This window comes from Paroedura picta, chromosome 1 (assembly GCF_049243985.1).
Source record: "Paroedura picta isolate Pp20150507F chromosome 1, Ppicta_v3.0, whole genome shotgun sequence".
Taxonomy (NCBI): Eukaryota; Metazoa; Chordata; class Lepidosauria; order Squamata; family Gekkonidae; genus Paroedura; species Paroedura picta.
This window is the reverse complement of record NC_135369.1, coordinates 182,094,667-182,121,603: the sequence shown is the minus strand read 5'-3', so window position 1 is coordinate 182,121,603 and position 26,937 is coordinate 182,094,667. Positions and strand designations below refer to the sequence as shown.

Sequence of the window (26,937 nt, the reverse complement as noted above, 5' to 3'; positions counted from 1 at the left end):
GCAGATGGAATGTTGGCAGCCATCCCCTTCCCCTGCCAGAGATCTCTGACCCTACCCTTCCCACTAGGGGTCCCTTCCCCCACAAGCAGCATTTGGAGGGGTGCTTTGGGTTGCAGTGGGGAGGGGGGGGTGCTCCAGCACTGGACCAAAGTTATTTTGATGTGACGCATTTGCCTTTTTTATCACCCCATCACACTGCCTACTCATATTTAGCTTACAGGCCACAAGTACCCCAAGATCTTGTTCATGCACAATAGTATCTCCCATCCAGTACGCATGCTTCTTATGTTTGTGACCCAGATGTAGAACTCTACACTTCTCTTTATTGAACTGCATCTTGTTCTCATTTACCCACTTTTCCAGCATGTTTAGATCTCATTGAAATCTCTGTCTATCTTCTGGGGTGTTCACTACGCCTTCCAATTTGGTGTCATCCGCAAATTTAATGAGGAATCCCCCTACCCCCTCATCCAGATCATTGATAAAAATACTGAAATATACTGGACCCAGTACCAAGCCCTGTGGCATTCTGCTGCTTAACCCCCCCCCCCTTTCACTATAATAAAATACCATTGACTACTACTCTTTGGGTGCAGTTTCCTATCCATTCAACCATCTGAAAATCCAGTCTACAGTCCTCCAATTTACCCATCAAAACATCATGGGGAACCTTGTCAAAAGCGTCACTGAAACCTAGGTCAACGACATCCACTGAGTTTCCATGATCTAATAAGCCCATCACTCAAAGAAGGAAATCAGGTTGGTCTGGCAGGACTTGTTGCCGACAAATCCATGCTGACTTCCCTGGATCAACAAATTGTTCTCCAGATGATTGCAGATCACCCCCATTATCAAGTTCAAGTTCGTTACAATTTGGGCTGAATCCAAAGCACCCTTTGTAAAGGCAAACTTAAGAAAACAGCCCACACCCTTGCAAAAACATGAGTTTTAGCTCTTCCGAACTGCCCTACAGGTTTTCCTAAAACTACCACGGTAGACAAGCTCCTAACCTGCATGGGATCATTCCAGAGGGGCTGGGTGCAGCCAAGAACTCTGAAATAGGCAGGCAAAAGTGTCCCAGCTCTTTAAGATGGCATCAGGAAATGTCAATTGGAGAGGGTGGGGAAGATGGTGGTGCAGTAAGTTTGCCTCAGGCAAGCTCCCACACCAGGCATGGGCCGATCGTGGCTATGACCAGCAGAAATGGGGAGATACGCTAGCCTCCCCCAATTTCTTCTCTGGTAGCCTCCTCGGGGAAGTCAGAAAAGAACTAATAGACTCCAAAAAAAGAGCTATCTGAAAGAACAGGTGATTAAAAAAAAAACAGTGGAATCAAATTCTAAATGAATAGAGGAAGACCCCATTGCTGGTCTATGACCATAATAAAGATATGTGTGTGTGTATGTGTGACCCCATTAAAGTACAACAAGCTGACGTGATGTTTCAGAGTTGAAGGATTGGAAAACAACTGCAGAAGAGAAATTTGAAGTAGAGACTCAAATAGATCAAACAGCCTAAGAATCAAAGGCATTTCAGAAAATTTTGAGTAAGATCTTCAATAAGAGCTGACAGATCTTCCCCAAGAATATCTCTCAGAAGAAGATATCCAAATTGAGAAGGCATACAAGAATTTCTCCAAAGCTGCTGCACGCAATAAGCAACTAAGAGATGTGCTGATAAGTTTTGACAGCAAGCTGGTGAGAGATTCTGTACTGGCAAAGAATCACTCTGAAACTATCAAAATTAAAGATCAAGAAGGATCTCCCAAGTGATACCTTACGTAAAAGAGCACAGTTCATTTTTTGCAACACAAACATTCAAAGAGAGATCAGTTACTACTGGAAAGTTCCTTTCGCTTTGAAAGTTCTTCTACCACAAGGTGACTCTGGACCACAGGAACAAGGGCTATTTCCCCAACTCCCCAGAAGCTCAGAAACTGTTTCACAGACCCCTGTGGATAACAGGACTACCTCTTCTGTTCCCCAATGTGTTAGGGCTAGGAGACGAATGCTGGTAAATAGGGATTCCCTACTGAGAGAAGTCAAAGTATGTTGACTGAACTTGTTGTCCCAAGAGGTATGCTGTCTACCTGGCATGAGAATCAAGGATGTCATGGAAAGGGAGGAAAGACCTGTAAAGCCCAAGAAAAGATTCCACAAAAGCAAGCAAAGCTTTTATGAGAGGCACATTAATTAGATATAAAAAAGACAATAGTTAAACGGTATAGACACAGTTTTATCAACTAGAAGAGCAATATCAAAAATCACAACCTAAACAAACTTGGAAACAAAGTCTTTGAGGACAAGTGGGATCATTTAGTAACTGAGGGGACAAGAAAAAAGTAGGACTTTTTTTTGGGGGGGGGGAATTGAATATGCAGACAAATCAGGAAACTGGCTTGCTCATAGAGTTTGAAGAAATCTATTTTCTGTTTGGAGTATAAAGGATCAACATATTATGCTGAAAAAGATGTTCATTTAGACTTGGAGATGGAATATTAGAAGAAGAAGAAGAAGGAGAAGGAGAAGGAGGAGAAGGAGAAGGAGAAGGAGAAGGAGAAGGGGAAGGAGAAGGAGAAGGGGAAGGAGAAGGAGAATTGCTTGCTATACACCACTTTTTTCTACCCAAAGGAGTCTCAAAGCAACTTACAATCGCCTTTCCTTTCATCTCCCCACAACAAGCACCCTGTGAGGTAGGTGAGGCTGAGAGAGCCCTGATATCACTGCCCAGTCAGAACAGCTTTACCAGTGCTATGGCGAGCGCAAGGTCACCCAGCTGGTTGTATGTGGGGGAACGGGGAATCAAACCCAGATTGCCAGATTAGAAGTCCACATTCTTAACCACTACATGAAGCTTTGAAGAACATTCCTTTAAAGAAGTTTACAGCAGATCATCTTCGTAACATAAACCAGAAAGTATTGATACAAGAAGTCGATGCAGTTTTAGCAATGAAATCTGAAAAGGTACCAGGTCTGGACAGACTCTCACCAGACTATTATAAAAAAAATATTCATATTATTACTACTCTATTACACCAGTTAATAAATGAAATTATGGAAAGTTCAGAAAGACCTTTTCTGGAATCATGGGAATAAGCATCAATAGCTTTAATTCACAAAGAAAGCATAGACCCATCTGCCCCAATCATATAGTCCTATCTCTCTTTTGAATGCAAATTATAAAATCTTTGTTAAGATGTTAGCAGAGAGATTTGAGATGTATTGGCAATGTGGTTCATGCTGATCAAACAGGCTTTTGCCTGAAATATGAAAAACAATATTAGTTAGTGATTAATGCAATGAAATACACCCATAAGACACAACAATGTGCAGCTTTTATGTTTTTGGATGCAGAGAAAGCATTTGATAATGTTCAATGGGACTTTCTGCAAGCAACTTTGTATACTATGGACAGTGGAAAAACCTCCCTTAAACTCATTCGGCAAATATATTCAAGAAAAGGGGCCAGAATTTTAGTAAATGGAATGCTTATAGAATATAAAATTCAAATACGGAAAGGCAACATAAAGGTTGCCCATTATCTCCTTTATTAACTAATTTGGAAATGATTGCAACGAAAATAAGACATATGGCAGAACTCATTGGGCTAAATGTTCACTAAGAGTTTAAGATGAGAAGCTATACAGATGACATTGTGCTTACGTTAACTAAGCCTGAAAAATCACTTCCTATTTTAATTGATTATTTAAAAGATTTTGGACAAATCTTGGGTTATAAAATAAGGCAAAAATAAAAATCTTAATTTGGGGTGTTACAGAACTAGAGCTGAAGGATTTACCAGCCCCGGTCACGTGGGCAGGAAGAAGGAAGAATTTGACTCTCATAAAGACAGAGTGATATGATTTAGTAGGCATTTAGACCCATTATGCACGGGGCTGGAAATCCGGGACGACAGAAGCAGGGCAGTCCCGATTATGCACCCTGCTGCCGTCATCCCAACCCTGGCTTGGTGCAGTGCTCCGGAAGATCCGCAACAAGGGAACACAGAATCTTCCCAGCTTGGTTGCTGCCATGGATAATGGGTCTTAGTGAACACTACAGAAACTTGGTGGAATGACGAACACAATCTGTAGAAGGGGAGGAGCTTCCTTGAGGAACCACTCATTCTGTCAAAACCCTGTTAACGTTTCCTGTTTACATGTTCCCATAGGCCTCTTATGCACGGAGGGGAAGGTCCACATTCGGGGTGGAATGGCGGCAGAGGAAATCACCAATAATACACACCACTGGCAGTAGCCGGGCACAGAGTTGACGTAGGCCACCAAAAAAGCCGCGTTAGCGAAACACAGAAGAAAGTAGAGCTTCCCAGGCGACCAGGGTGCAACCAGAAGCGATGCCGGAGTGGCCGCATGCATAATTGGGGAGATCCGTGGTGTATAGGGCTTCTGGGTGTGCTTGCTCTCTCCCCTTCCGTGCACCTGCGCGTGTTGTGGCCGCCCTGCTTGGCAGCCCAGCCTCGGTCAGCACTGCGCTCGCCTCCCTTCCTGTTTGCTCCACATCGCCGCCTCATCGGCCGCAGCTGGGGTCTGCTCCGGGTTTTGCCACCACTGCATTCTGTCCCGTGCGTTTGCGGTTTGCCTCGCTTCTTCCTCCTCCGTGTTTTCCATGCGACTGCCAACCGCTGTTACGGCGGCCGTGCATAATAGGCCATAGGCTTCCCGTAAGTCATGTCATGATGGCATGTTACCTGTTTCCATGGTCCGCTCCCTACCTTAGTATGTTAGTATTCTTTTATTGACCAGTATTTTGCCACAGTCCAGAGGCCCAAGGGAGAAGGCCTCCCCCCCCAAAGCATTTTTATTTCTCTGACTTAATATATGCTTAGGATAGGAACGTTTTGTAGTGTCTTGTTTCCGGCGTGCATTTTACATGGGAAACTTTGCCTGAGAAACTTTTACGCCTGGAATTTTGTTTAGAATGCCTATTTTCAATTGTGGTTGGGAGTCTCAGAGAAAAAAAAATCAAAGTAATGCTTGTAAGCTTGCCCTTTAGTTCCAGCAAGAAAGTACCAGGTACTCTGTTTGCCACATTCTTCAATAAAGAGATTTTCTTTAACAGCAAGTCTGCTCATTGAGAGTTCGACAGAGACCTTACAATTTCTTCAGATACAGTTCGAGTGTGAGTCCATCTTTCTTTATATCTTGGAGAGTAGGAGGGCATTTTAACCTTCTAGGATATTCAACTGCTGACCTGAGAGTAACAGATCAAATAAAAGGGAGGCTGCACACACACACACAACCTTAAAAAGCACAGGTAGGCTGCCCCCAGACCAGCCCCACAGGTCTCAAGCAATCTAATAGCTCAGCAGGGATCTTGCCTTGGGATGCTGCACTGGCCAGTGCCTCCACTTTCCTGGAGAAGCGTACAGCCCAGAGAGACCGTTATCAGAGGCGCATTCCCCAGTCCAGTCCCCACTTCTGAGTTGGATGTACTGTGTTTACACTGGAATACTGAATTCCCTTCCAACAGGGAGAAAAGCCCGGATTAAAAGGACAGCAAAAACTAAACAATGCTAAGAGCAAGCAAAACAGAGGATTACCAAAGCTACTTTAAGCCAGATAGATCTCTGTGATTCCAATGATATCCCCTTGGAATCTTGCCAAAGGAACCATCAGCCCACAGAAGCTGCAGGGGAAGCAATTCCTGAGACGGGCAGTGAGGAGGCAGCAAAGGAACTGAAGGCTGCAGCCTCCAGATCCAGCCTCTGAGAACACCTCCAATGAGCACCCAGATTGGTCCTGTTTGCATGGATGAACACGGCCAAGGAAACGACAAACGTAAACTGCACAGGACGCAATTAAACGCACTCGAAGCAGGATCGTCATCTGTAACAGGATCCTTAGCAGTAACCAAAGATTTTGTGTCCCCCATCCCTCCCGTCCCTTCTCTTGTAGTTCAGTCCATTGTTTCTAAAACATCTATATGCAGAATAATTACAATCCAGTTCATAAGGAAAACATGGTTGCAGCAAGATGCAGCAGGAGATGATAAATGGGGAAGGAGAGACACATATTGGTATGCATAAAATTGCCATTGAAGTTTCCCTTTAAAGCCCACAATATCAGTCTTGGGTCCTGCCGATCCTTCTTGCCACAGAGGAACGTTCCCTGAGTGACCCTCCCAGCCTCCGTTTTGTGCCCATAACAGCCCTGTAGTGTAGGGTGCCTAAATGAAGAAGAGTTGGTTTTTACATGCAAGGTTTCTCTCCCCGAAGGAGTCTCAAAGCGGCTTACATTCGCCTTCCCTGCCTCTCCCAACAACAGACACCCTGTGAGGGAGGTGGGGCTGAGAGAGCCCTGATATTACTGAAGAAGCAGAAGAGTTGGTTCTTATATGCCGCATTTCTCTACCAGGAGTCTCAAAGTGGCTTACATTTGCCTTCCCTTCCTCTCCTCACAACAGACACCCTGTGAGGGAAGTGAGGCTGAGAGAGCCCTGATGTTACTGCTCGGTCAGAACAGCTTTATCAGTGCTGTGGCGAGCCCAAGGTCACCCAGCTGGCTGCATGTGGGGAAGCGCGGAATCAAACCCAGCTTGCCAGATTAGAAGTCGATGCTCCTAACCACTACACCAAGCTGGCTCACCCCCATGATTTGTAGAATTGTATGATTTACCTCCCCCTTCAAGGATCGCTGCCTTGTTGTGGCAAGGGGGCTTGCGTAGTTCAGTGAAGCTATGAGCTATGCCGTGCAGGGCCACCCAAGACGGACAGGTCATAGCTGAGAGCTCTGACAAAAGGTGATCCACTGGAGAAGGCAATGGCAAACCACTCCAGTATCTTTGCCATGAAAACTCTATGGACAGTTCCAATAGGCATAACGATATGACGCTGGAAGATGAGCCCCTCAGGTCGGAAGGTGTCCAATATGCTACTGGGGATGAGCAGACGGCTAGTACGAGTAGCGCCAGAATGAATGAAGCGGCTGGGCCAAAGCCGAAAGGACGCTCAGTTGTGGAAGTAACTGGTGGCGAAAAGACAGTCCGATGCTGTAAAGATTTTTATTCCATAGGAACCTGGAACGTCAGATCCATGAATCAAGGCAAGCTGGACGTGGTTAAACAAGAAATGAGAAGACTGAACATCGACATTTTAGGAATCAGTGAACTAAAATGGACAGGAATGGGTGAATTTAATTCAGATGACCATCAGGTATACTACTGTGGACAAGAATCTCGCAGAAGAAATGGAGTAGCATTCATAATCAATAAGAGAGTAGGAAAAGCAGTCTTGGGATACAATCCCCAAAATGACAGAATGATCTCAGTTCGAATCCAAGGCAAACCATTCAACATCACAGTGATCCAGGTCTACGCCCCAACCACTGCTGCTGAAGAGGATGAAGTTGATCAGTTCTATGAAGCCCTACAACACCTTCTAGAAGCAACGCCCAAAAATGATGTGCTTATCATCATGGGGGATTGGAATGCTAAAGTAGGAAGCCAAAAGATAACCGGGATAACAGGCAAGTTTGGCCTTGGAGTACAAAATGAAGCAGGGCACAGGCTGGTAGAATTTTGTCAAGAGAATACAATGGTCATAGCAAACACTCTTTTCCAGCAACCCAAGAGACGACTCTACACATGGACATCACCAGACGGTCAACACAGAAATCAGATTGACTATGTGCTCTGCAGCCAAAGATGGAAAAGTTCTATCCAGTCAATAAAAACAAGACCAGGAGCTGATTGTGGTTCAGATCATGAGCTTCTTGTTGCAAAATTTAGGCTTAAATTGAAGAAAGTAGGGAAAAGCACTAGGCCACTCAGGTATGAACTAAATCATATCCCTGACGAATACACAGTGGAGGTGACAAATAGATTTAAGGAATTAGATCTGATAGACAGAGTGCCTGAAGAATTATGGATGGAGGTTCGCAACATTGTACAAGAGGTAGCAACTAAAACCATCCCAAAGAAAAAGAAATGCAAGAAATCAAAATGGCTGTCTGAGGAAGCTTTACAAATAGCTAAGGAGAGAAGGGAAGTGAAAGGCAAGGGAGAAAGAGAAAGATACACCCAATTGAATGCAGAATTCCAGAGAAAAGCTAGAAGAGATAAGAATGCCTTCTTAAATGAACAGTGCAAACAAATAGAAGAAAACAATAGAATGGGGAGGACCAGAGATCTTTTCAAGAAAATTGGAGATATGAAGAGAACGTTTCATGCAAAGATGGGTATGATAAGGGACCAAAATGGTAGGGACCTCACAGAAGCAGAAGAGATCAAACAAAGGTGGCAAAATTATACAGAAGAACTATACAAGAGCGAGCTTAACATCCCTGATGACCACAATGGGGTAGTTACTGACCTGGAGCCAGACATCCTGGAATGTGAAGTCAAATGGGCCTTAGGAAGTCTGAGCAACAATAAAGCTAGTGGTAGTGACAGCATTCCAGTTGAACTATTCAAAATCTTAAAGGACGATGCAGTAAAAGTGCTACACTCAATATGCCAGCAAATTTGGAAAACTCAACAATGGCCACAGGATTGGAAAAGGTCAGTTTACATTCCAATCCCAAAGAAGGGCAATGCCAAAGAATGTTCAAACTACCGCACCATCGCACTAATTTCTCATGCTAGCAAAGTTATGCTCAAAATCCTACAAGCTAGGCTCCAGCAATATGTGGACCGAGAACTTCCAGAAGTACAGGCAGGATTTCGAAGAGGCAGAGGAACTAGAGATCAAATTGCCAACATACGCTGGATCATGGAGAAAGCTAGGGAGTACCAGAAGAACGTCTACTTCTGCTTCATTGACTATGCTAAAGCCTTTGATTGTGTGGAGCACAACAAATTGTGGCAAGTTCTTAAAGAGATGGGAATACCAGAGCATCTTATTTGTCTCTTGAGAAATTTATATGCAGGTCAAGAAGCAACAGTGAGAACTGAACATGGAATCACTGACTGGTTCAAAATTGAGAAAGGAGTTCGGCAAGGCTGTATACTGTCACCTTGCCTATTTAACTTGTATGCAGAGCACATCATGAGAAATGCGGGATTAGAGGAGTCACAAATTGGGATCAAGATTGCAGGGAGAAATATCAACAACCTCAGATATGCAGATGATACCACTCTAATGGCAGAAAGTGAAGAGGAACTAAAGAGCCTGTTGATGCGGGTGAAGGAGGAGAGTGCCAAAGTTGGCTTGAAACTCAACATCAAGAAAACAAAGATCATGGCATCCGGCCTTCTCAATTCCTGGCAAATAGAAGGGGAAGAAATGGAGATAGTGACAGATTTTATTTTCCTGGGCTCCAAGATCACTGCAGATGGGGACTGCAGCAAAGAAATTAAAAGACGCTTGCTCCTGGGGAGGAAAGCTATGGCAAATCTAGACAGCATCCTAAAAAGCAGAGACATCACCCTGCCAACAAAAGTGCGTTTAGTCAAGGCTATGGTCTTCCCAGTTGCAATGTATGGCTGCGAAAGTTGGACCATAAGGAAGGCCGAGCGTCAAAGAATTGAGGCTTTTGAACTCTGGTGCTGGAGAAGACTCTTGCGAGTCCCTTGGACTGCAAGGCGAACAAACCGGTCAGTCCTCGAGAAGATCAGCCCTGACTGCTCTTTAGAAGGCCAGATCCTGAAGATGAAACTCAAATATTTTGGCCACCTCATGAGAAGGAAGGACTCCCTGGAGAAGAGCCTAATGCTGGGAGAGATCGAGGGCAAAAGAAGAAGGGGACGACAGAGAATGAGGTGGATGGATGGAGTCACTGAAGCAGTAGGTGCAAACTTAAATGGACTCCGGGGAATGGTAGAGGACAGGAAGGCCTGGAGGATCATTGTCCATGGGGTCGCGATGGGTCGGACACGACTTCGCACATAACAACAACAACAACAACAACAACATGATTTACCTGACTCACAGAAATGTCCTCTTTTCAAAGGTCTCCTCAGGAAGAGACAAAACTGGCAAAGGTAAGGAAGTCCCTCCAAACTTCCTCTCCTCCCCACATTTTAGGCCACTGGCAGTGCTCTTTAGGCCATGGTGGGGATAAGAAGTACAACCAGCTGTCATAGAATTATAGAATCGTAGAATCATAGAGTTGGAAGGGGCCATACAGGCCATCTAGTCAAACCCCCTGCTCAACGCAGGTTCAGCCCTAAGCATCCTAAAATAACTAAGCGTTCCGCAAATAACTATGGAGATGTCTTCCTGGAAGAACTCTGCAAGCAGATGCCCACAGAAAGGCACACCCTGGTGACAAGCTAAGATCATTCAGAGGTAGACGGGAAAAGTCTATAGCTCTGACCCTTGACTTGCTCTTCTCTATTGTCCATCTCCTAGTGCTTGACCAAAGAGTAATTAATACATGGAATTCCCTGTTGCAGGAAGTGGCGGTGGCTACAAGAACAGACAGCTTCAAGAAGGGACTGGATAAACATCTGGAGCAGAGGTCCATCAGTGGCTACAAACCACAAGGCATAGATGGAAGACTATGACTGAGACAGTGATATTCGGCACAGAAAAGCTGTGAACACAAATCTGTTGATCTTAAAGGTGTCATTGGACTCAAACTTGGTTCTGCTGTTTCAAACTAACATGACTACCCACCTGAATCCAGGTATTGATGGAACGCTCTGTTTGGGGGCAGTGATGCTCTGTATTCTTGGTGCTTGTAGGGCAAGAGTTGGAGGGCATCTGGGGGTTTGGCCCTGCTGCTGGACCTCCTGTGGTCACATGGTTTTTGGCCACTGTGTGACACAGGGTGTGGGACGATGGGCCATTGGCCTGATCCAACATAGCTTCTCTTACATGCTTGTGTCTGGGGCAGTGATGTTCTGTTGCCTGCGGGGGGGGGGGCATTGGGAGGACTTCTGGAGTTCTGGTTCCACTGGTGGACCTCCTGATGGCCCCTGGGGTTTGGCCACTGTGTGACACAGGGTGTGGGACTGGATGGGCCACTGTCCTGATCCAACATGGCTTCTCTTATGGGTCCCGAATTTAGAAGGGTGAAAACTCACTGTGGCAGAGGATACTGGTTCTCTGCATCTGGCTTGCACACATGCCCAGTACTCATGTGGGACTGCCCAGATTCTACAACAATGAAGTTTATACACACTCCATATTTCAAAGAAAAGTACTAGAAAAGTACTCTCTTCTCAATGCTTTGACAAGCAGCATGTTCTGCTAGAGAAGGTCCATGTTCCTTCACGCATTCTCTCCAAGCCAAGTATTACAGAAAGGTTTGCTTGCACATCAACGAAAACATGAAGCAATCTCAGACGGCATTTTCCATTTAGTGTCCTCTGATCCTTTTAAACTGCTTTCCTGTTACAGAAATGGCTTTTGACGCGGTTGTCTGTATTTATCAATATTTATGCAAGCCGGGAGTCCGTGCATAACTGGCTGACCAAGCTGGAAGGGGTCCGTCAAAGGAAAAGGAAGAGCGATCACCTGATTCAGGTGATGCCGCCTTTGCAAGGAGAGCTGTGTGAGATATTTGAGAAAAACCACCCATCAGTCTAAGTCAGGAAGGTAACATTTATCCAGATAAAGTTCATCTTTGGGGGTTCTATAAGCTGTGACTTCTTTGGGTTCTATGATATAACATACTTCTTAAAAACATTACTCAAGATTAAGGTGAACATGTATTGCTATGTATGCTGCTAATTACATGATATCGACTGCTTTTAACAGGAACTTCTCACCTTTTAAAGAGGGCACAATCTGAACCAATCTCCAGATATCTAAGACCAAAACCTAGGAAAACAAAGAATGGTATGTTCAAAGAATGATATCCTCCAGAAAGCAGTTTGTTGTTGCTGTTGTTGTTTTTGTTATATGCTATTGAAAGAACAGCCATCTGTTATATGTATCCCAAACCTTAGCGCATTAACTGTATTTGCAAAAAAACAGCAACCCAAAAACCTTTTAATGTACTGAGATGGACTTGGGGCAAGGGCACAGGAGGCTACACACCAACCCACAGCCCCATCACAATTTTCCCCGTTACCCATTGCACTGGGTTTCCTAGCAGAATTTTAAAAGTCTCAAGGGCACCAAAAAAAACAAGCCCCCTTGAATAAGGTGACCAGATTTTAACCTTGGTAAAGCAGGACACTATTGACCCGGGGGAGGGGGGGGTCTTGATTAAAATTTGGTCTATATGGAGCAACAAAATTTTTCATAGAACGCGTAGAAGGCAAAAATAGTATTGTAATATATATTTCTTAATTTCAACGTAAGTACAATTTGCCAGGTGCCCCCAGATGTCCCTCCAAAAGTGGGACAATCTGGTCACCTTACCCTTGAAAGGCCATCGAGATACACCTGGGAGACAAATCTAGGGCCTCTCCCCCTGCTGCCATCTCCTCACAAAGCAGTCTTATCATGCTTGAGTCACATGGCCTTCAACTAAGACAAAAACACGAGTTACATAAGCATCTTGCTCCAGCGATGCCGCTCTTGCTGGGGTCTTCTCGGGTACGCATTCAGAGCTGCCACGTGACTTAAGGAAGCAAGACTCCGGAGGTTAAGGAGCAGGCTTCTGAGAACACCCTTTAGTTGCCCCCGAGGCTCCGTTTAACCCACGACAAGCCACCTTTTGTCTTCTGCATTGGCCCTCAGGATTCCGGGGGAAACAGGCCTCTGCTTGGATGCCCCTCTCCACAGAGTGATGGCAAAATGGCTGCATCCCACGGTGAACAGAAAGTGGAAAACTTCACACTGTGGCGTTGCTGCTGAGCAGAAATTAACAGGAGAGCTCCTAAATATTTTATCTGCATCTCCCTGCTTCCTCCTTACTGAAAATGAGAGGGGAAAAACCCAGACTGTACATTTTATTATTATACTAGGGGCCAAGCTTGTTCCATTCAGGAATACAACGGGCACTAGATTGGGTGGGGTGGGGTGGAAGAATTCTGTAGATGGCCTCCCCCTCCCCCCAGGACCTGGAAAGGCTGCAGGCAGCTCTTAGGGAACTCACTGGCTGGGGCAGCTCTCATGCGGCAGGGATCTGCAGCCTCCGAACCTCATATGGAAGTAGAAGGAGGAGGGGGTGGTCAGGGGTGGGGGAATACAAGGCAATTGGCTGGCCGCTGGACAGACAGGCAAGCCAGTTGGAGGAGGAGGCGCTCTGGGACGGGACAGCTGCCCTGAGTGGGTGTGAAGCGCTAGCCATGAGACACGCTCATGCGCGGAGTTTGCACCACCAGGGGGTGCAAACACGTGTGCACGGCAACTCCGCGCAAGCGTGTTTGCGTCGCCGGCATGCCGGCGGCCGCGCCTGCCTCTTCCCCTCCCTCTCGCAGCGAGAAGCTAGCCGGGCCTGGTGAGCTTCTCGCTGCAGGGGGGGCAGGCGTGGCTGCCCACAGCCCGGTACCGTGGCCTTCCGGGCCGCAGACCAGGGGTTGACGACCCCCGATCTAAATTATAAATAAATATATATACTACAGATTTGTTTATTTAGTTCAATTTTGTTTATTTACAGTCATTTAGACCAGTATCAGTTAGCCTCACAGTTCAGAGAAATATAAACATCTTGGGTCACAACATAAAATATAGAATGTACTAGCTTCAAAGCCCGTTCCTAGGAACAGACCTAGAAAGGGTCCCCTCTCCTGGCCCCCGTCCAGGCAGTGTAAGGTGGCTTTGGGCCACAGCTCACAGCAGGATCAAGTGGGGCGCGCTGGGGCTGGGCAGCTTGTTAGCAGGCCTGGGACAGAGCTCCTTAGCAGGCAGTCAGCAGACCGGGAAGCCCTTGTTAGCAGGCCAAGAGGCCCTCGTTAGCAGGCCCTCCACCATGGCCCTTTGCCCAGGGCCCTCTCACCTTACCTGCTGCTGGCTCCAGGCACTGAGGTGCATCTGAGAGCAAAGAGGCTAGAGGCCAGGGACAGAGAGTGGGAGCTGCAGCAAAGGTGGCTACACCCTGATTGGCCTTATTCCAACTTGGAAAGCCAGACACATTCCACCCCCAGACTGTTTCACAAATATATAGAGAAACCATGGATAAGGATATATAGAGTTTGGATATACTGCTACTAAATAAACCAAACAAACGGCAAAAACCATGCCACGAGAGACCAGAAGGCCACACCAAGCAGAAGCAAGAGTGCACAAAATCCTTATGATGCTGCTATGTGCTGCTTTGACTTTTTCTGGCAGTCTGCCGAGTCTGTGCACTTGATATGTGGTGTGTTTGGAAAAATGGTTCCCACGTGTCAAAGCAGTTTGTCTGAACAAGCATCCTCTGTGCCACATTACTTAAGAGCAATGTCCAAATGCTGGCAGGGGCTCATGGGAAGTGTAGTCCATGGACATCTGGAGGGCCACAGTTTGACTACCCCTGCTTAAGAGCCAACAGCATTCTGAGACGACTTTTGTCTGACATCACTCATCTCCAAGGGAACCTGTGAGTGACCTGAGGCTTGAAAGAAGAAGGACTAACTCCTCTCAGCGGGGGGGGGGGGGGGGGTCCTGATATCTCTCAGCCGCCGGCAGAGGTCCAGAAACAAGGAGAAACCGGCGTGCTGAATGTCCAACTCTTGGCATTATGAACCTCAGCAAAACCTGTTGAATTATAATCATGCACTAAAATACCAGAATTATCCAAGGCTCCAATCAGCTCTATGGTAACAAAGCACTGGTTATGCTGGGACATTAATATGGGCGGGGGGGGGGAGGCGATGGGGATCAGAGTGGGCTTTTATTAGGTGCAGTTCCTGCTATCAATTTTTGTGGCATTATCAGATTATATAAAGGCCAGCTGGGAAAAAACAAAGAGGCATTTCTAATAAAATGTTCATTAATCTTCTCTCTCAGAAAGCACCTGTCCTAAATGGACAGCAACCAGATGTATTGTGTGTGTTTTTTTCCCCATTTTATCTAATACCCCCGGTATCCCGGTGGAGCCAATCACCGTGACTCTGCTCTCTGGCCAAGCACTGAGGGATCCCTCCAGATGGGAGACGACACTTGGCAGAGAGGTTCAGCCGTAGCTCTGCGGATGTGAACACCTCCCAAATTGTATTCTCTAGTGAAGGCATAATGCTCAAAAGCCTTTCCCGGGAAACAGCAAAAGGTACTTTCCTAATCCGATGTGCGGGCCAAGCAGAACCAAACACAGCCACTCAGGTTAGAAACCGTGAGCGCTCTACCAGCTGCCAAGAAGGGGAGAAACAGCACCATTTAATATTTCCCCTGGCAGGACAGGAATAGAACACCAGCAAAGGAGAAGAGAAGGAAGTATCATTGGGCTGGTATCGTCCCCTAGGCAAATGTCATTTTCCCACTCGACGTAACTGGGAGCAAAGACGAGGGGAATGGGAACGTCACCTCATGCTCCCAGCAGTTCCCAAAATATTGTTGGGGCAAGGACATGAAACACCTTAGGCCAGTGGATTGCATTCAGGGTGATGAATATATGGAATTGTCAAAGACGGAGAACAGGATTTATTTTACACAGAAACATATTCACTTGGATTCAGTTGAGTGTACTTTTGGCACAGGTACAAACCTTCTTGTCCATGCCCACCTTCACCAATGAAATAAACAAATATCGTGTGCAGGGATGTATTGTCATATAAATACGCCCACAACTATAAGGTTCACTTCAATATTCCTCAAAGCCAATGATAAAAACATTGAAGCTCTTAGGCAGGGGTAGTCAAACCGCGGCCCTCCAGATGTCCATGAACTACAATTTCCATGAGCCCCTGCCAGCAACTGCTGGCAGGGGCTCATGGGAATTGTAGTCCATGGACATCTGGAGGGCCGCGGTTTGACTACTCCTGCTCTTAGGCAACTAACCTGGATAGCTGATATCAAACAGAACAGGTCACGAGACAAGATGCCGGACCAACTTTTATGCAGCAAGCTCAAACTTTAAATCTCAGATTCCGCAAAATTTGCAAACATCAGCGTTACAAATCACACAAGGTGGGTGGCCGTGTGAGTCTGTCTGCAGCACCAGATAAGAGTTAGAGTCCAGGAGCACCTGAAAAGCTAACACAATTTGTGGCAGGGGAGGACCTTGTGTGAGTCACAGAATCATAGAATCAGTCACTGCTTACTTCTTCAGATACAGCTGGGATGAGAGTCCACCTGTCCTTATAAGGCTCCTCCATGCTGCAAATTGTGTTACGCCTTTCAGATGCTCCTGTTTTCTGCTGCTACAGACCAGTCACTGGCTTCCAAGAGAATGGGCATTTTTGGAGGGACGAGGGTTGTGCTTCGGCCAGACTCATCTCTGCTCTCACCCCCATGGTGATCCCTAATGCTGCATCCGGCGCTGGATATTGTGCTGTCACTGTAGCATGGATCCTCCTGTGCTGCAGCTGGAAATGGTGGCCAGAGGACACCGCCAGTCATGGACAGAGACAGCTGAAGGCCAGTTGCCTTGCAAAAAGCAGCAAGAAGGGAAAAAGGGGTTTAGGTGAAGACACTCAGACACACCTGCTCCTCAATCTGCTCAATTGAGCTTCTACTTCTCCTTCCCCCATGTTCAGATGTTCTCCAGTTGTGGGGGTTCTTGTTTGTCTGTGCGTGGGTCTGTTATTCGGGGGCTATTTAATTTCTGAGTTCTCCATTTTTAAATTCTGGCTTTGATCTCCTTGCTACCTAATCAGATTTCTTCTCATTAGCCCATTTATTTGAGCCTGTTTGGCAGTTCTAGCAGGGCAGCACAGCTGTCGGAGGCCCTTGACTGAAGAGTGGAGCACGCCTTCTGGGACGGCTGGCTGGCTGCTTCCACGGAGCATGCAGTGTCGGGAGGGACACACCTGGACGGGGGAGGGACACACCTGGAAGGGGGAGGGAGGTCGGGGACATCTGCCTAGCCAGCCAGGCCAGCCAAATCAGCCCTGGCAATCAATGGGGGGAAAGAGGTTGCAGCCAGATCACCCTCACATCCAACCCATTTATTTAATATCTTTTAAAACAGAGCCAATTACATTTTATGAAAGGTGCCAGCTGCCTTGGGGACTCTGGTAAATTAGCAGAATAAATGCAGAAGAATTGTTTTTATACCCCCCCCCCTTTTCACTACCCAAAGGAGACTCAAAGGGGCTTCCAACCTTCCCCTTCCTCTCCCCAAAACACACCCCCTGTGAGGTAGGTGGGGCAGAGAGAGCTTTGACAGAACTGTTCTGAGAGAACTGCTCTAACAGCCCAAGGTCACCCAGATGTGGAGGAGGAGTGGGGAATCAAACCCGGCTCGCCAGATTAGAGGCCACCACTCTTAACCACTACATCAAGGGCTGATAAAAATCTAGGAAATGATCTTGCCTAAGGATTAAGGTGACCAGATTGTCCCACTTTTGGAGGGACATCTGGGGGCACCTGGCAAATTGTACTTATGCTGAAATTAATATATATATATATATATTACAATACTATATTTGCATTCTATGCGTTCTATGAAACTTTTTGTTGCTCCATATAGACCGAATTTTTAATCAAGAACCTGCCCCCTCCCCGGTCAATGGTGTCCCGCTTTATCAATGTTAAAATCTGGTCACCTTACTAAGGACGTCATATAAAAAGCAATTTAATACACCAAAGATGGAATCCTATTTTGTACTAGACCCACCAAAGTGACATGAGAGGCATTTACAGGGTATGCCAAGCAGCTGATGTGTCGTTATCAGGTGCTTGGTGAGCCCTTTAAATGCCCCCACCCAGTCTTCTCTGGCAGCAGAGTGTTCTCCACTGCCAGAGAAGGCGGGAAAGCATTTAAAGGGCCCACGATGCAGCTGATCATGACATACCAGCTGCTTAGTGAATTCTTCCCCTTTTTAAGGAACTGCCTCAGAAAGCAAAGGGAGGCATTTAAAGGGCATTTTCTGCTGCCAGTGTTGCCAAACAGTTGATTATGACCCATTAGCTTCTTGGTGTGCGCTTTCCTCCCACCCCATCAAACATTCCTTTAAACTGGCCGAATCAAAGAATGGCCTGTTTAAAGTGCAAGAATGGGCGATCTGAAAAGCATATCCAAACCAAATCCTACATCAGAGTAACCCCTGGTTAATGCAAACTGCGGTTTGTAAATATTTTTCAACCCACCGTTTTAAATGCTGGCTTGCACCCCATTATTAACCTTGATTTAGGTTTTCAGATAGAACACCCATGTCCAAGGGAACCACACAATGTGCTTGAACCTCGGAATCACTTTAAGCTGCCCTTAGGCTCAGGGTGGGTGACATCAAAATCACACAAGACATTCAAATAAATTAAACCATAAAACCCGATAAATAGATCTAAATTAGGTTTTAACCTCAGTTTAGGTTAAACAGCTGTGTCTCCTTTACAGTTAAAAGCCTCTGAGTGGGTAATCTGTCTGGCAGATTTCTTTAAGACGGTACTCTAGTTCAGGCAGGGAGCCCACTATTTTGTGGGTGTTAATTTCCTGGCCTCAGAACAGGACAGCTCTGCCTTACAGGTTCATGCAGAATTGTTTAAAACCCCAGGGGACCCTGATCTCATTAGGCAGTGGACCCAAACCACAGCCCAGTCTGTTTAGGGCTTTGAATGTCAGGATCAAAACCCTGAACCTGATTTGGCCTCCAATACAGCTGCAGGGTTCATGCCTTTAAAAATACCAACCTGATTTTTAAAAAAATAGATCCACCTTGTCAAAAAGATATAGCTAAACATACAGCAAATCAAGAGTATCTGACACCCCCCCCCCAAAAAAAAAAAAACCCTTGGCACTCTCCTGTGAGACAGGGTTGCTTCACACCAAAGGAGGAAGGACTGAATACTGGAGACAAGATGACATTGCGAGGAACACATTCCCCGGCTGTGAAATCCAAAGCAGAGTAGCACTTTTCCTAGTCCGTTGAAGTAAAACAGCTCAGACAAGTGTAACTATGCTTAAGACTGCATGCAAGCCAGACACTGTGTCTGCGTCCGTGTGTGCATGTCTACATTTCACTCACAGACATGCAACATATGTCAACACTGTGCCTTCTTCCTAATACATTTAAGAAGGGCAGAGTATGTGGTCTGCTTGGTGTCCTGTCATTAGAACATGGAGAAGCCATGTTCAATAAGACCAGCAGCCCATATGGGCACATTGCCCAAAACCCAGGGCCCATCAGAGGACCACCAGCAGAACCTGAACTCCAGAAGCACTCCCACATTTGGCCCTCAAGCACCAAGAATACAAAGTATCACTGCCCCAAACATAAGAATGTAAGAGAAGCCATGTTGGATCAGGCCAATGGTCCATCCAGCCCACACTTTGGGTCAGACAATGGACATAACCCAGGGGCCATCAGGAGGTCCAGCAAAGGGGTCAGAACTATCAACTTCTACGCTTCTCCCAAGAGAAAGAGGTCTTGACACCAGGACTTGAATTTCCAGACAATCTCATAATGTCTTCTCAAATGTGTCACTGGCAGAGCCTTTTCCTTGGCTCAAGTCTCAGAAGCAAATTTGCTGAATTGCTCTGTCCTACAGAAAAACAAAATACTTTGGCCACCTCCTGAGAAGGAAGGACTCCCTGGAGAAGAGCCGAATGTTGGGAGCAACTGAGGGCAAAAGAAGAAGGGAACGACAGAGAATGAGGTGGCTGGATGGAGACACTGAAGCAGTCCTGGAGGATCATTGTCCATGGGGTTGCGATGGGTCGGACACAACTTCAACAACAACAACAACAACAGAAAAACAAGGAATCTTTCCAAGGCAATATTTTTGTTCTATAACAATATATATATTAAATTCTAATATAATTTTAATACATGAAGAATCAACCATAACACTTTCTAGATCATTTCCATTTTCAATATCTTCTTCAGTGGTTGAGTCCTCCAAATATATGATTGTTGTAACAATAGCTATGGTTGACTCTTCATGTATTTAAAAAATTGTATTATATATTCTTGTTAGAACAAGAATATTGCCTCGGAAAGGTTCCTTGTTTTTCTGTTGGTATTCTAATGTGAACCTTCATTTTTTCGTGTTGTGATCGAATTGCTCTGTCCTTGCGATGGGCAGGCAAAGGTGTCAGGGGAGATGTTCTACAGGGAACTGGAAGGAAGGAAGGAAGGAAGGAAGGAAGGAAGGAAGGAAGGAAGGAAGGAAGGAAGGAAGGAAGGAAGGAAGGAAGGAAGGAAGGAGAAAGGTGCAGTGTCCAGAATAGTAGAAGGAAGGAAGGAAGGAAGGAAGGAAGGAAGGAAGGAAGGAAGGAAGGAAGGAAGGAAGGAAGGAAGGAAGGAAGGAAGGAAGGAAGGAAGGAAGGAAGGAAGGAAGGAAGGAGAAAGGTGCAGTGTCCAGAATAGTAGAAGGAAGGAAGGAAGGAAGGAAGGAAGGAAGGAAGGAAGGAAGGAAGGAAGGAAGGAAGGAAGGAAGGAAGGAAGGAAGGAAGGAAGGAAGGAAGGAAGGAAGGAAGGAAGGAAGGAAGGAAGGAAGGAAGGAAGGAAGGAAGGAAGGAAGGAACGAACGAAGGAAGGAAGGAAGGAAGGAAGGAAGGAAGGAAGGAAGGAAGGAAGGAAGGAAGGAAGGAAGGAAGGAAGGAAGGAAGGAAGGAAGGAAGGAAGGAAGGAAGGAAGAACATGGGCAGAGAAGCCGAACTCCTGGTTCAGAGCTGGACAGAGGGAGAGGACAATTTTGCCTGTGAATTTGAAGCAGCCAGCTTACACGCTTCTGAGCGGAATGAACAGTGCTCTCTCAGAGATTCACAAGCAGCAAAGTCAAAGGACAATGTGGAGTGCAAGATCAACAACAAAAAAAATCCCTTTTGATTCACCCCTCAAAAACCCCAGCCCTAGAAATCGCATTTCAGAAACCTCAGGAACCATCATTAGCCTCAACCCGCCTTTTCGGTAATCCTTTGATAAGGAATAACAGCGATCCCTCTCTAAAAACTTGTTGGCTTTTGATCCTGCAGTACGCAGGCACAGTTCCTCCAAAAGGCGCCGGCAGAGAACAAAAGTTCTTGAAACTCAGTACATTAGATTAGTGCTACGGAAATAAAACAGCCTCATGGGGCTTCCCCCAAAGGCTGCCAGGCACAAACCTCGACACCTTTTGTTCCTGGTGGCCTTTAAGTCGACTCGGATGCCTTGGAAACAGGTAATGAGCTGGAAGGAGCCTGCTCAAAGGTTGAAGGGTTCCCCTGCCTCCAGCAGTTCGGGCGCTGGGAAAGTAACTGCTGCCACAAACGGCATGCGCCAGCTGCACAGAGGTTGCGGGCCACCAAGAAAATCAGGTGCCCCCCCCCTACACACACACACACTACACACAGAGAGAATATTGTCGTCAAACCAAAAGTTCGAGTCAGGACCTGCAAACAGGAAACTCACCCAGTGGCCCTTATCTGGGTAGATAAACTGAGATCTCTCTGGGTGTCAGGGGAAACCTCTCTCTCTCTCTCTGCAAAAAGCGAGACTGATTACAAAACGTCATTTTAGCAAATTCCTGCAACGTAGCTTTACAAAGTCTCAACGTGTATGCGCAACACGCAGCATCTAATCATTTAATGACAGTGTGAATGGAAATGAGCTGAACATCTCAACAAAAAAAGGGGGGGGGTCAAGCCGACACCTCCTAGGACTGTTTCAGAGTCCATTCCTACACGGACGGATCAGATTTGAGTCCCTGAACTCAATCAGCTCCTTTCCCAGTACCCGTTAAAGGCAATGTCGGCTTGGTTGAATGCGTCTGTACTTAGGAAATTCCTGGACCTGCCACACTCTCTGCCCCAGGAAGAGTTCTCAGAGGGATCCCATCCCTCAGGTCGGGGTAACTTTCTCACTCCGAAACTCAGGGAAAGGAAATCCCAACCTTTTTTTCTCTTCTATTACAGAATCACAGAATCATAGAGTTGGAAGGGGCATAGAGGCCATCTAGTCCAACCCCCTGCTCAACGCAGGATCAGCCCAAAGTATCCTAAAGCAGTGGTCCCCAACCTTTTTATCACCGGGGACCGGTCAACGCTTGACAATTTTACTGAGGCCTGGGGGGGGTAGTCTTTTGCCGAGGGACATCACCACCGCTGCCTGAGCCCCTGCTCCACTTGCTTTCCTGCCGGCACCCCTGACTTCCCGCCACCCACTGGGGGGCGCTGCCAGCAGCAGCTGTGCAGTGCCATGCTAAGAGGGAGCCCCAGCCATGGTGGCCGCTGGAGAGTACCAAAGGTGAGCTGGCGGCAGAGTGGCAGGGCAGCCCCTGAGGTAGCAGCTGGGGAGGAGGACGAGGAGGAACCGCGGCCCAGTACCGACTGATCTACGGACCATTTCGAATATGCATGCATCTACTTCTGCTTCAAAGGCCCAAGCTGCAGATCAAAACATATGCCAATCAAAGCGGGGGAGGTCTTCAAATCCAGGTTTGCAGAGAAATAACCTGAAAACTGGCAAACCATTAAGAGCCCCAAACCGGAGAAGAGGTGTGTGCACATCCACACATGCATCACAGCTTCCCAAAAAAGAAAACGAAATGCCAGCAGATGTTTGAGGCAGCAGAAGCCGAGCTGATGGTGGCAGGGAGGGAACCAGGAAAGAGGAGAGGGAGGAGGGAGAGCGTGGGAAACAGCAAGGGGGGGGAGGCCTTTCCATGTCCCCACCCATTCCTCATGGACCTCCTGCTTTGTCTTCCAGAATCCTACAGTCAAAAAAGTAAAGAAAACAAAAATATTGCTGTTGTGCGTCTACATTTTCCCAAATAAAGGACGCAAGAAGCTAAAAAGATTTACTGGATGGCTTTTCCCAGACAAGAGCTATTAAGCCTGCGGGTTCAGTGATCACAGACTCCAAGTCTTCAGAACAGCTCTTTTTATTTAGCAACTCCAGCAACAGACTACAACTACTGAACAGAGAAAAACAGGCAAACTCATGCACTTTTATACCTGTCAGGCAGCCAGCTGCTGCCTCTGATTGGCTCTAAGCAGAGCAATCTGATTGGCCCTAAGCAGAGCAATCTGATTGGCTCTAAGCAGGGCGATCAGGTTCCTTTGATTGGTTAGTCCCTTGGCTGGCAGAAGCCCTCATTTGAATCAGTGGCCAAATGCCCACAGACATAAAAAGAGCTACAAGAAAATAAGAATTTTATCAGAATGGATTCTGGTACATGCTGGAATGGACAATAAGAACATCCAAGAGTCTTGCTGTATCAGACCAATAGTCCATCTAATCCAGCATCTCATCTCTTTTCCCTGGACAGCCAATAACAGGGCATAGAGGCTGAGGGCTTCCCCAGATGTTGCCTCCTCTGAGATTCAGAGGATTAGTACCTCTGAATGGGGAAGGTCTCCTTAGTCACCATGGCTAGCAGCCATTGATAGACTTATCAATCAATTTAGAAAAACGTAAGAGCCCAATAGTCCAGCATCCCATCTCATACAGTGGCTGACCAGTTCCTCTGGAGGGCCAACAGCAGGGCAGAGAGGCTGAGGCCTTCATTAGAAGATCAGATGATCAGAAGAGCTGAACCAGAAGAGCTGAATTAGACCAATAGTCCATCTAATCCAGCATCCCATCTCACTCAGTGGCCAACCAGTTCCTCTGGAGGCCAACCACAGAGTATAGAGGCCAAGGCCTTCATAAGACCATCAGAAGAGCCCTGGGTCAAGTTTCCAGGCACAGCCCAGGAGTGGTGTGCTGCCAGGCAGTTCCAAAGGAGGAGGGCACACCAAGTTGTAACACAAACCAAAAGTGGAAACAGTCACTCACGCAAATGAGACAAGGGCAGAAGAGGGTCTGTAATCCAGGTCATAGCTGAGGATCAGTAAAGTACACAGAATCCAATCAAGGCAAGGCTGCAGGGACAGAAAGTGCAGGCTCAAGGATAAAAGACTTTGCAAGGAAAGCAAGCCCTGCTGGATCAGATCAGTGAGGGTCCATCTTGTCCAGCATATCCTGTTACAAATGGAGGCCAACTAGTTTATCTGGAGGTCCAACAACAGGGCAGAGAGGTTGAGGCCTTCATAAGAACCTCAAAAGAGCCCTGCTGGGTCAGACCAGTGGGGGTCCATCTAGTCCAACATCCCATCTCATATAGTGGCCAACCAGTTCCTCTGAAGGTCCAGCCACAGGGCTGAGGCCGAGGCCTTCCCATGACATTCCCTCTTGGCTCTCAGATTCAGAGGTTTAGTCCCTCTGAATGTGGAGTTTCCCCTCAGTCACTATGGCCAGTAGCCACTGATAGACTTATCCACCATGAATCCATCTAATCTACCTTTCAGGCTGCTTATTCCTGTGGCCATCATTAGAGGTGGGCCTGAACCTGGAAAATGGAAGTTTGTTGGATGTGTAGGTGGTTGTGGGTCAGGGGAAAATCATCAACCACAAACCCTGAACTCCCCATCCCCCCCCCCCTTTGAGTTCACTTGAGTTTGAATTCACTTGAGTTTGCTTTAGGATGCTTTGGGCTGATCCTGCATTGAGCAAGGGGTTGGACTAGATGGCCTGTATGGCCTCTTCCAACTCTATGATTCTGTGAATTGTTTAGCTGTTTCCTGGGGTGCTATACATGTGAAATTCACTGTTGAGTCACCAGACTGTATCACCTCATTGTGGACATGGTTTCTGGGTCTTGTCCAGTGTCCACCATTCTCCCCTTTGGCCCTGGGAGGTGATCATCCACCCACCTACCTTCTCATATCACAGTTTTAGAAAGGAGCAAGGTTTCCCATGGACTTAATGGATGATGACTGAAATGGGCATGGGGGCCAAGTGGTGGACATTGCAGATCGCCCCTTTAAAATTCATTCCCCTCTCCCCCACATGCAACCAGTCCTCTCCTCACATACTAAGTCACTCCATCTTCTTTTCCACTTTTTCTGTTGTTGTTTTCTTTAACAACTCGTATCCATCCACTACGGCATTCCATTCATGGGAATCATTCCACCAAGTCTCTATGCTGCTTACTATATCATTCTGTATGCATGAGAAGTTCAAGCTCTCTCTTTTTATTGCCCATGCTTCGGGTGTTGGTATTCAGGCTCCATTTGACCCGTCTTTCCCAGGGCCACTGCTCTTTGCTCTCCTACCTTAGAATCCCTATGTTGGATGTCTCCTTCCCATTATGGCCTCAGTTTAAAGCTCTCCGGGTGTATCTTCAAAACACAGGGGCTTTCCGCACAAGGACCAATTTTGCGGAATGTTTTCAGTATGCAGAAATGCTATATTAAATAGTGGAATTTCGTCATTCCACATACCTTTAATTTTAGTGGAATATTGAAGTCCCAGTAGCAGTCTATTCATTCCCCACAGGTGTCCGGTCTCGCTGGAATCTCAACAAAGGAAGCGATATTTTTCCACGTTTCTTCCCACCCCTGGCCGTCAAACCAACAAAACAGCCAATGAACTGTTGTGTTCGTGCTCCCAAAAAGCTCCTTTCCCTTTAAAAACTGTTTTTTAAAAACCGGAACACACCAGTTGCAACGAATATTTGTTCGTTCATTGTCTCAGAAAGACCTTTTTTGCAGGCGTAGGAGCTGGCGCTTAATCGTTTACACGCTCTTCAAGTAACCCCCCCCCCATGGGCGCGATTTCTGGCTGAAATTACGGACAGTGTCGAACATGGGGCTGTATTGTGCTTGGGAAATTTAAAGACACTAGCAGTAGGGAGCTGTATTTGACTGTTAAGCACTTCTGTGGAGGGACTTTAGCCGGAAAAGCCTCATTCGTTCGTTGCTTTCGCTGGTCTAAGGGGAAAAAATGACGATCGCATCACCGGAAGCTCAGGGGCGAGAGCAAGGGAGGGACATTCTTTCTACCGTTACATTGAGAATGCACATATCTTTTTTGGATATGTTGCAGGTTGTTCTCAAGAGTCTAGCGTTTTTTTTTAGGGGGAATCCACTTTTCTGGATTTCCTGAAAAGCTCTACAACAAAGCGATTTCTGCAGGGGTGTTGCAGATTGTGCACAACGTCATGCGGAACGTTGAATTAATAGCGTTTACCAAGGGTAAGACTTCTGCTACATTTAAGTCGTGCAGAATGGCCCACATTCTTCCCCAACTGGGATAAGTGAAGCCCATCCTGGGCTACGTCACTCCCAGATGGGCCAGTCCCAGTTCTCTTCAAGATCGTTCAGCCCCACCTGCCTCACAAGTTGCCTGTTGTGGGGAGAGGAAGCAAAGGCGATTGTAAGCTGCTTTGAGACTCCTTTGAGAAAGCTGTATCAGAAGAAGAAGAAGAAGAAGAGTTGGTTCTTATATGCCACTTTTCTCTACCTGAAGGAGTCTCAAAGCGGTTTACAGTCACCTTCCCTTTCCTCTCCCCACAACAGACACCCTGTGGGGTGGGTGAGGCTGAGAGAGCCCTGATATCACTGCTTGGTCAGAACAGCTTTATCAGTGCTGTGGCGAGCCAAAGGTCGCCCAGCTGGCTGCATGTGGGGAAGTGCAGAATTGAACCCAGCATGTCAGATTAGAACTCCGCACTCCCAACCACTACACCAAACTGGCTCTTCTAACCACTACAGAAACTGGCAACCCACAGAAGCTCCCCTGCAACAGCTTTGGTTAGTATTCCGGGTGTTCCTGGAGTCTTCTTCTTTTCTACTGCTACAGACAGACTACCACACCCACCCATCTGTACCTGAAAAAGCAAGCAGTGAGCCATGGAAAATTCTCCCCTGCTATAAATGTTGTTAGTCTTTCAGGTACTCATGGACTCTTGCTCTTTTCTGCTACTTGAAACTTCTTAGAAGGGTATAAAAACCAACTCTTCTTCTTCAGGAACCAATCAGCTTTGACTGGAGCAGATGCACACAGGACTGCACCTTGACTTCCACATGGTGTTATGGTTACAATGCTGGACTGACATATGGGAAACCCAGGTTCAAATCTCTATTTTGCTATGAAGCTCACAGGGTCACCCTGGACCAGTCACTTTCTCTCTCTCAGCCTCCCCTCCCTCACAGGGTAGTGGAGAAGGTCAAACAAGGGAGAAGAGGCCTGTTTCCCTTCACCCCATAGAGCAGGGGTGGGCAAATTGTGGCCGTCCAGATGTCCATGGACTACAATT

General features: G+C 46.7%; 1 protein-coding gene across 4 annotated transcripts in view; it reads right to left on the bottom strand.

The window, feature by feature from the left end:
- PLCB4 (phospholipase C beta 4) overlaps positions 1-26,937 on the bottom strand; it is a 199,538-nt gene that overhangs the window by 126,627 nt on the left and 45,974 nt on the right. The window contains exon 3 of one of the 4 annotated variants that reach the window (XM_077314638.1): positions 11,673-11,724. The exons of the other annotated variants lie outside the window; for them this stretch is intronic. The gene's annotated coding sequence lies outside the window, so the exon portion shown is untranslated. The remainder of the gene's footprint in view (positions 1-11,672; positions 11,725-26,937) is intronic. 4 annotated transcript variants of the gene reach the window in all.